General features: G+C 32.4%; 2 long non-coding RNA genes across 2 annotated transcripts; both read left to right on the top strand.

Annotated features, from left to right (window-relative positions):
* The first annotated feature begins 5,078 nt into the window (after window positions 1-5,078).
* Window positions 5,079-6,061, top strand: LOC139865698 (uncharacterized). The gene is made up of 3 exons (XR_011765076.1): window positions 5,079-5,140; window positions 5,748-5,827; window positions 5,925-6,061. It is a non-coding gene; the product is annotated as an uncharacterized lncRNA (long non-coding RNA).
* A 1,231-nt stretch (window positions 6,062-7,292) lies between these two features.
* On the top strand, window positions 7,293-9,582 carry LOC139867086 (uncharacterized). Its single transcript, XR_011765749.1, has 3 exons — window positions 7,293-8,695; window positions 8,922-9,017; window positions 9,120-9,582. It is a non-coding gene; the product is annotated as an uncharacterized lncRNA (long non-coding RNA).
* Window positions 9,583-11,560: the final 1,978 nt, after the last annotated feature.

The raw sequence follows: 11,560 nt of genomic DNA, 5'->3' as shown, positions 1-11,560 counted from the left end.
AACGTCGCATATTCCCTTTATTATGAAATCTCACTACACCGTACCAAGTGTAGTCACCAAAACGAAGTACTGTGCAACCATTGAATACTGGTCGTCCAGTCCGGTTGGGGTTGTCAGGCCCGATAGATCTATCAACAGGATTCGCGTTTACAATACCCATGTAAATAGTAGTTACCAAGCTATAGGGAAATATGCCAGTGGTACAACTCAACGTAGAATATATTTTTAAGTACTTGTGTCTATTTTGTAAACATTTATAAAAGCAGCGCATGTATTCTCAGCCCAAAAATATATATTGCAAAAGCAATTAAAAAGGGAGCAAATGAAACTCACCATAATGTATTTTGTAGTAAAAATACATATGACGACATTGAACAAGTATAGGCTTGAACTCGAAACTCACGAACCTAAATCATTTATATATATATTAACACACATAATTGTAATCAAACGAATTTATATAGTATTTGTTATTTTAGTAGATTATATGTTTCATTAATAAATTAATTAACTATTTTTATTCTATATACTTTAGATACATAATTGGTACTTATTATAAAAATATTAATATAGTTATGTCATATGTATTTAAATATATTTTTATATAACAAATATTTATTTGGTAAAATAATATTAATAATAATATATAAAAGGTGTATTTGATTAATAATAATAATACTAATCATGATAATAATAATAATAATAATAATAATAATAATAATAATAATAATAATAATAATAATAATAATAATAATAATAATAATAATATTTCATTTGAATCTTAATTATAATTTTAATTATTTTCATAATAATATATGTATTTATATTCCTTAATCTAAATTTAAGCTTTATATGTTATCATAATCTTAATTATCTCATCTTAACTATAATATATGATCCTTAAATTACAAGATCATAATCATAAGCATTATATTAAGTAAAAGCTTAGATCAAAAATTATACCCTCGATGTAGACGATCAAGAGAACAATAGAGACGAGCAATAGAATTGTAAATCGAATAACAACTAGATGGCGTGTGGTGGTGTGTGTCAACCCGAGACAGAAACAGGAGACGCGTAAATAGAAGCAATCTTGTTCGATTAAAACAAGGATAGCAGCACTAGTGACCCGAGTTGCAAGAAATGGCCCGACTACTTGGTTAGCTCGATAACCAATTTCAACAACTTAGTAATCGTTGTTGAGTTAAGACCCATCAATTAGAAACCCACAATTTCTTTAGTTCACCAAAGACCTCATCTAATACATCATCATAACTCAATCGTGAATCACAATCATCATTCGTTATTATTATCAAGTCCTCCTCATCATCAATTCATTTATCATCATCATCATTAATTCACAACACCTTACATCATAATCCTTATCATTATCTAAATTTTGTAACAAGTGCTCGTGATGGTTTCGGTCCAATAGCACAAGCCATACATGGCCCAACGAAAACGGCAGTCCATCCGACACTCTTGTTTCACGGCCCAACAAACAAGAATTGGCCAACTAAAATTAATTAATTTCGGCCCAATCTAATTACGGGTCAGTATCATAATTTAATTAGGGTAAGTAGGTCTTCGGTTTTCAAACGAAATAGACAGGTATTAGGAAAACAAAAAAAATATCGTGACTAAATAAAACAGCTGGAGAGTCACCATTCTTTGTGGGGTTTAACTTTTTAACAATTTGTCTGCCATAATAGGGGAAAGAAAACACGCACAGGAGTCTTGATTTGATAATATCATTCATCATTCAATTCGTGATTACATCATACGATCATCAACATCTCCGTTTTCCTTCATCACGTTTATGATTATTTCGATTATTATCAACATCATTAATTTTATCGTGTATCATCATTTATCGTTGCTGTTCAGGAACCGAAACAGAAGAAAACAGGAAAAATAGTTACAGTAGCAGTAGCGAAAAGGATTTGATGGTGATAAAAGTGGTGGGTTTAATGTTGATGGTTATGGGTGGCATGGTGGGTTTGTGGGTGACGGTTTAGGGTAACCAACAGCAATAGCATTTTAGTTTGACAGTAGCATAGTAGTCGAGCTTATTAGCAGCAAAATAGGTGTGTCTGACTTCGGTTTAGTAACAGAAATAAAAACAAAAATCATAGCAGCAGCCCTGTAGGTTGTTTCAAGCAATATGGGTTGGGTTTATATCGAGCAAAAAGGGGTAGCTGGGTTGATTTTGATTGCCAACTACTTAGAAACAGAAGCAAGTACTAGTAGTAGTAGCAGTCATGATCTAAGGTGTTATAAGATGGTTGAGTGGTGTGTGACGGTGTAAATAAAAAAAATGAGAGAGAAAGGGAAGTGAGAGAGAGAAACGTGAGATAGGGAGGTGGTGGATATTCTTGGTGATAGGGTGGTGTGTGATTGTTTATGATGATTCTATGGTGATTTAAGAAGTGATTCGTGGTGGTTATCATCGGTTGCAGAAACGACTAGATGGCGGATGGTGATGAGATTATAATCAAAGGTAATGGTAGCTTTGTTGTGGTGGTGGTTAAATGAATGGTCGTTTGAATGGGTCTTGAAGGATTAATTAGTAGGAGCAAGTTTTAGTCAGAAACAGAAAATGGTAACCGGTTAGTAGTGGTGGTGATTGATAGTTCACGGTGGTTCTTGATTGTTTAAGAAGGTGAGGTGGTGGTTGATCATTCAAATGGAGAATGAATTCCTATCTCTCTATCTATGGTGCAGATGGATGTATATATACATAATTCTAAACTTAAGATTAATATTAATAATAATATAATAATAATAATATATATTAACAATCCTAATATAAATCAACTTGAAAAGTTGAAAGGAACGTACAGCCTATCACACAGTAATATTAATAATATCACATGAATTATAGTGTCATGAATCCACAAATATCAAGAACAGGGTACAACCGGGTATTTGGCATTTTATTAAATTACGGAGTATTATATCGCGGTCCGTTGTTTACACAGTGGCGAACAAAAGTATTCAGAAAAATCCCCAGTTTTTATTTTAGTTATTTTTATTTATTCTAATCATTTAATATTTATTTTTAATATTCTTTATAGAGATATATTTTAAATAATAATTATTATAATATCCTATATTTATTTTATTTTACATAATTAATTTTAATAGCAACAACATATAATATTTCAAATTATATTTTCAATTATTATATATATATATATATATATATATATATATATATATATATACACACACACACACACACACATATCTATTTATAATTAATTGTTCGTGAATCGTTGGAAGAAATTGAAAGTCAATTGAATATATGAAACAGTTCAAAATTTTTGAGATCCTACTTAACAGACATTTCTTATCGTGTCGAAAATATTACATCGTATCGAGAGTTTGGTTTAAAATTAGTCGAAATTTTCCGGGTCGTGACACCAAGTGTATTATTTTATAGAGTTTCTACTGTACCTGGAACATAAAAACCTAAAAAAGCACCATCTTTTGTTGCAAATTAAACCCTAGTATCATACAAAATCTCATTAAACAAAAATTTCAAATCATTCTTTTGTTATCATCCGTAGATTAGAAATCCTAAATTTGATAGATTTGTAACAAAACAAAGATTTACTAGTAGATGAAATTGAAAATCATTGAAAATACATAACGGTGAAGACGATTACATTAATGGTGACGATTGTGACGGGATAGTGCAAGAAGCGGCGGTGACGGCGGAATTTGCGGGACATCAAGAGCGGCAATGATCAATTTTAGCGGTGGTGTGAGATGTGTGTTTAGTGAATAAATGTTGCTGCAGAGGCATTTGGAAAAAGGAATTTGAAGATACCAGGAGAGATCAGGGGTTCTTGAAAAGGGATTGGAAACCCTAGTTTGAGGCGAGCGTGCGTAGAAGAAGAGAGGAGGAAGAATAATTCAAAAGTATTGGATTGAGTGTGGTTAAATAGGGGAGTGAGATGTCGTTTTTGTGGTTTTTTTTAAAGGGAACGACCAAACACTAGGTGACATTTAGTATATATAGAAATAATAATAATAATAATAATAATAATAATAATAATAATAATAATAATAATAATAATAATAATAATAATAATAATAATAATAATAATAATAACCTTTATCTCTATCATATATAAATCGTGGGATTAAATCAATACGTGGTATCCATTTAGTGGGTCCAAAAATTTCGGCACACGTGTCAGTTAAAAAAATAACCTCCATTTTTTTAGCCTAAGTTTTAATGACGTCTTCTGCTTATGCCACTTGTCCACGGTTCAAACAAATAACTTCAAGAAATCGTTCCTTCATCCAGATCTCCACGGTTAATTCAATTGACCACAAAATCAGTAGCCATACCATCTCTACTCTGTAAACAAATTGAAACAAGGTATGCATTCTCCAAGAAGTGGCGGTTTCAGCGGTCGTAGCGGCGGACAAAGCGGTGGCCGCCGTAATGATTTAATATCCTAAAAGTTTCAATCGTCGGAATATCTTTCATAATTGACAAATCGGTGAAGACTCCCTCAAACATACGTAATGGTGTATCCTAGGGGATACACGCATAAACGCATCATTTTTATACAGAAAAATAGATCAAGGAGCACAAAAGATAATAATATTTGGCGGTTTTTAGCATTTGCCGCCTAGCGTACAGCAGGCCGCCCATCGTCATGCGTAAGCCCTGCAGGCAGCTTCAATGCTTAAGCCCTTTTACTAGGCGCGTGAGCAGCATGTAGCCACGTCAGCACATGTCACTGACCTTCTAGATATTTCGCATAACTGAATTAATCAGCGATTGACACGTGTATCCCGAGAATTTCGGACATTCTACGCCTATAAATAGACCCCCTGGGTCACCACATTTCGGGAGATCTGATCTGAACTTCAGTTAGAGAGAAGTACACTTTCTCTCACACACAGTTCTTTCTAAAACATTAACCGCTTAAAAGCAGAACACTAGACGGATCAATTACAGATTGATCCACAGATTGATTGAGGCCACCCCACGGATCTCACATCCGTGTTCCGGGTCTGCAGAGATTATTTTCCGAAGACAAACGTCAATCAACATACTATCATTCTACGCATGCTCGGCGGATATTGTTCTTGTACTGTACCTTACGCCCAACAATATGTAAGTTAAATTTGCAAGGAACGTAATCCAATCGGTGAACATATTTAATACCTTTTTGTAATTGTGTAATTGTATGTTATGATCAAATTTTTGATTTATTCCAATCAAATAACCCTAATCTTTTTCGATTAGGGTTGAGTTTCATTCACAAATCACAACCCTTTTTCAGATTTCATGATAATATGATGTTCTAACGTAATCGAATGAGTTTACATGTTTATGAATTGCTCCTGTTTCAAATTGATATAAAATTCCCTAAATTAACCTCCTGCAACCTGCAAAACAAATGATGTTTCGAACCTGAAATATCAGATATGTTTTTGGAGGATATTAAAACTTCATCCAGCTGGTAAATTTAATTTTTATCTCTGTTCATGAATATACATGTAATTTGATTTTTTTTATTTTTTATTTAGTTAATTTAGGGTTTGAGATTGCGTGAATATACTGGTGGATGAACGGTTGTTACACATCATCGGAATAATAATGATTGTTTGTGTATCAACTGTTCTATCAGGTTTTTTAATCGAATTGTTTTTAGTATCTTTGAAGAAACAAGTGTTTTTGTTTTTGGTTTTTTTTTTTTTTTTTATTAATTATATGTTAGGGTACATTGTGAGTTACTTGAATAAGTTCCAGGAATTTTTATGAGGAATTATGATGCTGGTGGTTCTAGAATTCAATCAGGTTTCTAGACTTATTGTGCATCAATTATCTTCATGACATTGCTTTATTTATATAAAGAATTTTACTGACAAGTTCAAATATTTTCTTTCATTTTCAGCTTAGGATGATCTGGTCATGGTTTATATGATGAAAATGGATCCTATTGTTAAGATTATCATCAATCACAATAATGTCTCATTCGATTTCGATCATTTCAAACAACTATTATTCCTCTTACATTTTCCCTTTTGATAATACTGCGTTGTTGTTGTTGTTGTTGTTGTTGTTGTTGTTGTTGTTGTTGTTGTTGTTGTTGTTGTTGTTGTTGTTGTTGTTGTTGTTGTTGTTGTTGTTGTTGTTGTTGTTGTTGTTGTTGTTGTTGTTGTTGTTGTTGTTGTTGTTGTTGTTGTTGTTGTTGTTGTTGTTGTTGTTGTTGTTGTTGTTGTTGTTGTTGTTGTTGTTGTTGTTGTTGTTGTTGTTGTTGTTGTTGTTGTTGTTGTTGTTGTTGTTGTTGTTGTTGTTGTTGTTGTTGTTGTTGTTGTTGTTGTTGTTGTTGTTGTTGTTGTTGTTGTTGTTGTTGTTGTTGTTGTTGTTGTTGTTGTTGTTGTTGTTGTTGTTGTTGTTGTTGTTGTTGTTGTTGTTGTTGTTGTTGTTGTTGTTGTTGTTGTTGTTGTTGTTGTTGTTGTTGTTGTTGTTGTTGTTGTTGTTGTTGTTGTTGTTGTTGTTGTTGTTGTTGTTGTTGTTGTTGTTGTTGTTGTTGTTGTTGTTGTTGTTGTTGTTGTTGTTGTTGTTGTTGTTGTTGTTGTTGTTGTTGTTGTTGTTGTTGTTGTTGTTGTTGTTGTTGTTGTTGTTGTTGTTGTTGTTGTTGTTGTTGTTGTTGTTGTTGTTGTTGTTGTTGTTGTTGTTGTTGTTGTTGTTGTTGTTGTTGTTGTTGTTGTTGTTGTTGTTGTTGTTGTTGTTGTTGTTGTTGTTGTTGTTGTTGTTGTTGTTGTTGTTGTTGTTGTTGTTGTTGTTGTTGTTGTTGTTGTTGTTGTTGTTGTTGTTGTTGTTGTTGTTGTTGTTGTTGTTGTTGTTGTAGTATCCTGCTAGGCTTCAGTTTAATGACATATTCTTAACCGATTACCGTCTTGAAGTTACATTCAATAGGATGGTGATCTTTATCATTCTAAATTTTGTGGTCAAGTTATTTTGGTGTTAGATCATGTCTATTAAAGTTCCTTAAACGCTTAGTTCACTTATTGTGATTTGTTGGAGGACGTACTTTTGCTAAAGTGTTTTATGATTCGATTCATAATGTTGTGGTGTTTTTCAATTTTTATCATGAATTATGATAATACTACGTAACTGTTACTTTTCTGTCATGAAGGCTTTAGTTTACTAGAAATTAAATGAATCAGAGTTGACATTACAAGGTTATAGTGATTGTATTTTAGTACTATAGGAGACGTGTTATAATGAAATGCACAAAGTTCATTATGGCTAAAGTTTATGTTTTCTTGCATCTACTTTATGGGTTTAACTTAATATTTAAAATTTGATCAAATGGGTTGATCAAGTAGAAAGTAGTTGTTGAGATATTTCTTAAGTGATGCCTGTAGTTTATAAAGTATGACCATAGTGAAGTACAATGAATACTGATAGCTGTTTCCAATACATTTCATTTTCATTTTTGCCATTATGGTCTTTTCACATATCATTCCTCGGTGCATAATCTTCTTTTGTTTTTAATGTGATGAGAACTAACTAAGAGTCTGATTACTGATTTCATTGTTTATGTTTTATCTTCAAATTGATTTACTAAGCAATGTGATTATGGTTCTTCCTGTATTGCAATGTTAGCATGACGTTTGTATGTAATACTATTATTGGATATTTTATTTGCAGTTCAATATATTGTTTCCACCTACCAAGTGTGCAGTCCTCTATTCCCCATTGGTTAGTTGGTCCGTCTGAGGTACTAATCCATTCTCTGGTCTCAAATTTATATTACTTTTGCAGTAAACATCGATATTTATAGCGACACAATATATCGTTTATTGATTATGTTGTACTAAAGAAAGCAAAGTGTGGTTCATATCAAGAACTCAGGTACTTTTTAGTTTGTTGTTTTATTGGATTTATTATATAGGTATGTTCTTACCCTTATTGAAGTTTGCAAATCCATGATTTTGATTTGTGTTGAAGATAATGGTGTTAAACAATTACACGGGAACAACTATTTTTCTTTTTCTATGTTCATGATTTACTGCTTAGTCCTTGCACTAAGTTATATTCTATATATCTAAATTCAATTTATACTAACAGTGTAAGCTTTCACTTCTTCCTTTTTTATCTTTGTTCCTATAAAGTCTTAGATTAATCAGTCATATAAATTAAAGAGTTCTAAAATGCTTCGAAAAATTGGCTGGGCACTTTAAGATGGATCAAGTTGGTTGGGGCAAATGGGAACACTTCATACTCGATACTCTTCATTAGGTTACCTGCAAGATTATGTCTTAGCTGAAAAGCAACATCAAAATGTACAGTCACGAAATGAATATGGTGGTGGTTAAGCCGCTTCTTTAATTTCTTTTTGCATTTTGTGTCTTTGCTAATTTTATCGATTAGTAATTGAGAAGTGACCTGCTCCAACATAATTTTTTCAGCCATCTATCTTATTTGTGCTTTTTTCAGTGAGTTAACACTGAAATCCGAAGGAAATAGACTTTCTGAAAAGTCAAATTGCAATGTCAACAAGGTGAAAGTCAAAGTTCCAGGTAGACTAGAGGTAGACTAGACTGGTCAATAATCTTTTTGCACAAAGTTGTTGTATATTGGAAATGGGCGGCAATATGCGCATGAGATGGACTGAACATAAATTACAAGATGTTAAGTTAAAGTGATGATAAGGTATTGAACTATGATATTATTTGATAGCTTATATATAAATACAAATAAACGATATCTTTAATGTTATTATAAAAAACAAATTTAACATCATACTTTCAAAAAGAAAGGTATGTATCTGTCAATGAAAGAAAGGTAGCATCTAAATTTATGCTTTGTTCGTTATATGTATTTGTCTTCTGCTTATGTTATTACTTTTTCATTCTCTATTACATGTAAATTGATATAGGGACGGGCTGAGACTGTCATGAAAGGTGGCAACATTCAACTTCTTTTTGACCTTGCAAGATCGTGGAAGGAAGGGCTTTAATCAGAAGCAACTAAGGTTGAATCATTAGTGTTTTTTTGGTTCATTGACCAATAAAGTATAAAGGAATATATTGTATATTGTAATCTAATGATAATGATAATATGATTGTTATTGTAGGCTATTGCAAATCTTTCGGTGAATCTCACCTTTGCCAAATCGGTTGCCAGATGGCTTTGGAATCTTTCTGTAAGGGAAGCGTTTAAGGTTGTTCGTTTTCATTTTGTTTGTCAAACATGGTTACGTTTGGCTTTTAATTTTAATGTTGATCATATGAATAATAATCTTTACGATTGACTCAACTCTGCTAAGTAGACGACAATGGTAACGTGGCTATGGCTCCCGATGATTTAGACGGGACTTTTCCCATATTTTTTGGATAATCGCATTGCTGGTCAACACGTAAGAGAATGTACAATTTCTTAAATAATTAAATCTTGATGTATGTTTTAACAGAGAAAAGAAATTACTTGATAGATACTACTTTAACGGGGAGTTCATATTGTAGAAATTCTTGTGATGCATCTGTTGACAATTTCCGATTGAACGCAGCAAACATCATGCTTTTATTTGTATGGTTTGGAGAGTGACTAAAACTTTTTAAGTATTCACTTTTCTATTTAATATGTTATATTATATTATATTATATTAAAAGCTGAAATCACGTATGACATTTTAGGTTCATTGTAATTGTATCATATACCCAGTGTTGTAAATCTCCCGAGGTGTCCCCCGAGATCTCGTTTTTAGAAGGCAACCGAGACGAGATGTTCATCTCCCGAGATTTCTCGGTCAACGGGGTCAAACCTAGTCTAAGCCACGATTTCTCGAATTTTCCTGCTAATTTGTAAGATTTTCTTGTAAATTTCTTAATTTCTAAGATTTTCTCGCTCATTTCTCGGATATTTTTTGTAAAATCTCGTAAAAAAGTATATAAATATACATATATTTAGGTTTTTATGTATATTTTTATTAAAAAAAACTATAAAGTCAACGTAAGTCAACGTCCGAGATCTCCCCGAGATTATTCCGAGATGCCGAGATCCCCCTAAAAAAGTCCAAACGAGATCTCTCCGAGATCCGAATTCTCCAACCTTGCATATACCTAATCGGTACCAATACAAACTTTTTCAAATACTATTTTATATTTTATAGAGCTGTCGTCTAGCGCACAGGCTCTTAATAAATCTATATCTTAATAAGAAAACAAAAACATGCTTACTTATAAATTATAATAAAAACATCATCACTCATCGTAATGATCAATTCAATATGATTCAGTATCTTGAAACATATATCCTAACACCATATAAATGTCATCTCATTCTGATTATATATAGTGGTAAGTTTGGTAAATTTGTTCTTTACTTTTAATTTTTTTTGCTTTTAATCTATTCATAAATTTTGCTTGGTGGCGATTATAGGCTCCACTTCCTCAACTCAAAACATCCTAAGAAAGTGATGGCGATATCAATTTTTCGGATCACAAACGGATGACAACTCAGGTGATACTGCATTTCTATCCTTTATCTCCAACTTACGCTGGATCTACTTTTTGCCTTTGGGGTTCTACAGTTGTTTGAGTTTCTATTAACGATTGTTGGTGGTAAAAATATCGTTAAGCTGAGTTCTAAAGTGCTACCTATGATTCTAATACTTCCTTATGAGCAGCTCACCTGAATATTATTTTATTCTTCAGGCTGCCATGGGAAATAATTGTGCCGTTGGTCCTTCATTTCACCCCAAAAAGCTAACAGCGTCCCTCAAGTTTTTTTTTTTTTGGCTTTCAGCGTCCCTCTATTATCCCATTTAAGCATACCGAGTCCCTCCGTCAACCTTCCGTTTAAATTGGACGTTAAGTGCCATCACGTGCTTGAAACGTGATGGGTAAAATCGTCTTTTTATCCTCACCTTCATCCCATATTGAGAATCTGTAAACTTATCACAAACAAATATCATCAGATCTACAAAATTTTACAATCAATCTTCATCATCAATCATTATTCCATCTTCATCAAACAACATCATAATCACATCATCTCTTAATCATATCAACAAAAACAACATCGCACAACTTATTCAGATCTAAACAGCAATAGAAAACAACCCATCTTCATATTTATCAACGTGTTCTTCAATTTGGGTGTTTTCTATTCTATGATTTTACAACAAATCGAGCCTAGATCCTTGTTCCTTATCATAAACCGAATCATCAAACCTGATTTTCAGATTCGAAATCATCAAAAACAGATCGTGTTCTTCGTAGCCCGAAAAGACGAATGGCGTAGGTCCATGGAATAATCCAGAATGTTTTTGAGAAAATTAAATTTTTTGAGTTGTTCACAATATGATTGTGAACGTTTCTGCAAATTTTTAGATTATAATTCGTTCATTTGATCATTAATTCGTTGAGTCAAAGCTGGAATCTAAAAAGTCAAAGTTTATTTCTAAAACTTGAAATCTTCAAATTATATCAAATCAAGAGGTTTTACATACTGAATTTAAGTGTCGAGAAGGCAAAGGAAGGATTTTGAATCTGTTGTGGCTTCAACGATATCTTT

The sequence above is a fragment of the Rutidosis leptorrhynchoides genome, chromosome 9, assembly GCF_046630445.1.
Source record: "Rutidosis leptorrhynchoides isolate AG116_Rl617_1_P2 chromosome 9, CSIRO_AGI_Rlap_v1, whole genome shotgun sequence".
In the NCBI taxonomy this organism is placed as follows: Eukaryota; Viridiplantae; Streptophyta; class Magnoliopsida; order Asterales; family Asteraceae; genus Rutidosis; species Rutidosis leptorrhynchoides.
The sequence above is the reverse complement of the archived record's forward strand: the minus strand, read 5'-3'. Positions and strand labels throughout refer to the sequence as shown.